This window comes from Pituophis catenifer, unplaced genomic scaffold (genome assembly GCF_029215685.1).
Source record: "Pituophis catenifer annectens isolate HBS135680 unplaced genomic scaffold, rPitCat1.0.hap2 SCAF_6, whole genome shotgun sequence".
Taxonomy (NCBI): Eukaryota; Metazoa; Chordata; class Lepidosauria; order Squamata; family Colubridae; genus Pituophis; species Pituophis catenifer.
The window spans coordinates 56,749,536-56,753,547 of NW_027256886.1; positions in this window are offsets into that span (position 1 = coordinate 56,749,536).

The following is a 4,012-nucleotide window of genomic DNA, read 5'->3' on the forward strand; positions in this document are numbered from 1 at the left end:
AGAGGCAAGGACTATTTTGGAAATGTAGCATAATGCTGGTGGACAAAAGCTAAGGAATGATAGGCAGGCATCTCTGGGATCATCAGCTGACAATGTTTTGACAAGCCTGCCTGTTTAGTGTTCAGCAATTTAGGTAATTAATTTTAAATCAAAGTTGGATGCCTTTTAATTCTGATATACAATATAGCCTACAAGATCTCCTTCAGCTTCATGAAATATATCCATCCATATCTGCAAAGGCATAATCTTGTCTTTATTTAAACATGGATTTGGTATGGATTATAGTAAAGGATGGTGCTTACATATCTGCCATCCCTTTGAAACATGAAAACACTGGACGACCTTGTGACATTTTTGATATGTGACAGTAAATTGACACCTGCTGAAATGTGATTACATAACTACATGATCTATTCAAAATAGACATAACTATTCTTCCTAAGATATGGCCATATGAGGTCATACTTAATTGCACATAAACCTGTTGGGTGAGAATCAGGGTATCTCATCTATAAATTCTTAGTTTGAGGTACTGCTTTCATTATGTGCAAATACAAGAAAGGTATTATTATTGGGCCAGGACACTGCTCATATTTTTTAAAGTGATGCTCATGCCCCTTACACACTAAAGCATTTTCACACATCAAAATGGGGATATTATGCGGATTTCAAGTATTAACTACGGTACACTGCTTCACTATTTTCAGTCAAAGCTATAGAAGCTTTCATGGCCCACCATCTCAGTGGTTGAGAAGAACCACCATTGTATGAGATAATATATTCTGCAATCTGCATGTGTCCATTGGAGGACAGGTCTAGTCTTTTCCTTCTGGTCTTTCTCAATTGTGTGCTACACTGACATCCCACAAGAGAGGAAGCTGTGTCCCATTTCACCTAAATTGTTTCCATATTGCTATGGTTTTCTGACTGTGAAAAAAAATACCTAAAGTGTTTTGCATTAATGTGAGTCTGCAAGTACACTGGCTAAATACAGACTGCTGGCGGTCTAGAATGTAATCTTTTTCACAATAAGAGTCATTATGAACATTGTGTTCTGTCTGGTCCTGAAGCCCTGACTGACAGCTTCAAAAGGTGCATACAGAAATGTTGTACAGGACTCCTTTGTCAGTGCTCAGAAGAACTGGATCAAAACGTTTGCACAGATTCCACGCAGACAGTTCTATGAGCTCATTGTATTTGTTGTTGAAAGTATTTATGTTAAAAACAATGTATGAAAAAAGAAGTGTTTAAGTCTGAAACTACCATCAAGTGTATCTGAACAACGTTAGACATTTCTTTCCAGTAACTGGAATGCTTAAACCGGAAAAAACATTGGGAATTTATTAACACTAAATTTTGAGAATAACATTCAGACTGAGTAATGTAAAGTGAACGGATATATTATTCAGACTTCTGTTGATTCTTTTCTTTTCTCTTTTGTGAGTTATGTTGGGATGGGCTTGAGAGTGGAATTCTACTGATGCTGAATCCCCTTCACTTACTCTGGTGTTCCACCTGTACCCAGTGTGCTGTTTGTGCTATTGATCCACATCAAAAAGGCTGGACAAGTTCATTCTTTTTTTTTTTTTTTTGCACAAATTCATGAAATAAAATTGCCACACCTAAAAAAGACCCTTTCTCACTATTCTGTACAACTGTATTTAAAACTAACAGCCATTCTACAAACATTCCAGAATATGTAATTCTTATTTTAAGATATGGGAATTCAGGCTTAACTTTCTATCCTGCCTATTGATTTTTTTTATTTTTTATTTATTTTTGGTGCATTGATAATTGGATTTGGAAGGGAGGAAATAGTTGGATCTTAGAATTATAATTGCAAGAAAATGGTCTTTGAGGTAAGAATAAAACACTCTATTTGTGGGAATGAAAAGTATGGATACATGTATACAGGACAATGAGAAATTCTTCAACAGGTATAGGTAATGGCAACAGTTTTCTCCCTTCTTTTTTCTTTGTGCCTATATACAGTATATAAGAAAGAAACAGAGAGAGAGGGAGGGAGGAACATAAATTTATGCTAAGTGGTTTTTTTTAAATGAGGAAAGAGTATGAAATAAAAAACTATCAGTTTTGATTAAAAAATATGCCTTCTGAGAATTTCAACTGTATTTAGAATCATAAAAAATATATGATATTTATTATCTGAAGTTGCAGATCTCTCTCTCTCTCTCTCTCTTTCTCTCTCTTTCACACAGACACAGACAGACAGACAGACAGACACACACACACACACACACACACACACCCCAAATGAATACTATACTTTTACATGTTAATGTGACACTCACACCCAACCAGAATTGGGGCATCTAAATAACTTTCATAAAAAAAATTATCATGTTTTTGTCCTCAATGTATCATTTAACAGACGAACCTTCCTGGTTTTACATCTTCTGTAAACATCATTGCCCAAAAACTCTTTTGCATACATGATTTTCCCTATTTAAATCTACTTCAAGCATTCAAAAAGTATAGCCCTTCTCAGAAAAAGAATTGTAAGGAATGAACAGCCAAGCATAAGGTTCCTGCTTCTATGGAAGGTTATAACCATGTCTATGTAAACATATTTTTATTTTCCTCATAGATCTTTCTGATATCAAAAATCTTCATTTACAAAAAGAACTGCTTTTTCCTTAGAAATGAATGGTACTTCACTGTCCTGCAATGATTTAGGGGTAACTATTTATCCAAAACTCTCTCACAATCATATAAAACAGTATTGGCATCTCCTCCCTCCCTCCCTCCCTCCCTTTTAGTTGACCTATTATTTATAATAGAATGACTTGATAAACGATACAAATACAGTTGCCAAGTCTATTTTAACTGATGGTTTCTTATCCTACTTTTAATAGCATTAATTTGAGGTCAACAGAAGCTTCCTTTCTATGAGAATACTTCCATATCATTATTATTTTCTTTTTAAACTGTTAAACAAGAGAAAGACACAATTTTCAGTTAATTTGTATTGCTGTTTCTAGATAACTATCATCACTACATTTAAAAAACCATTTGGTTTCACTCATTTTGTTTTTGCATTGATCCTTAGGGCCTGTTGCAAATTTATCTGTTGCCAAATTTCCTTTGCTCAAATATAATATTCTCCTGAAAAGAAAATAACTGTGCCATAACTGTGCAGTTCAAGGAAAGAATTGTCTATATGACATGGCTGAATGGAAAGCCAAAGGGATGTCCTAATGTTCCAACTATAAGATTGTTCTCAGCAGCAAGATATCAACTCAATAGTGTAGAAAGTGGTGACGTGAATCTGGTTTCTAACTCTCATTCCATTTTATAAATCCTCAATCTCTGTATCATTTACTACTTGATTCCTGGAGATTTATGGGGAAGAGTTATATAATAGGCTTGTTTGATGCAGTGTATTACTTTCATCAATTGACCATATGAGAACATCTGTAGATGGATAAGTGATTTCCTGATGATGGTTTCTGTCATTTTTAAGGAGCTAAGGTAACTTTCTGGTTATCATGTTAATCTAAATTCTTACAACTGGAGGAGAAGCAACATCTTTATTTGGCTAGTTTATTTTTGAGTGTATTTTATTTTAAGTGTATTTTTGAGGTTTGATGGCTAATAACACCACTTTTTTTGGACTAGTACCATAAAATTATATATCAATGGAAAGATAATATAATCAATAATTTAATGCAACAAAGTTTGTTCAATTATCTGTATTCTATGAAAAGTTATAGCCAAATAAGAAAAAGGAAGCGCCACTTGCTTAGGTTGATATCAGGTAGCTTTCCTTCATCTGATTGCAACCAATGAGCATGAGTGTTTAGAAAGCCAATCAGGTGTCATCTTGTTTTGACAATGAGCCAATCAGATCACAGTAGGATTCAGTTATTGATGTCATGTATTGAAGCTGAGAGGAGGACATTTGTCAGTGTTTTATGTGATCACTATCAAGTTGGTTGGGTTTTTTTGTGTTCTTTCATTTAGTGAGCTTGTAAAACGTAATAAAATTAAA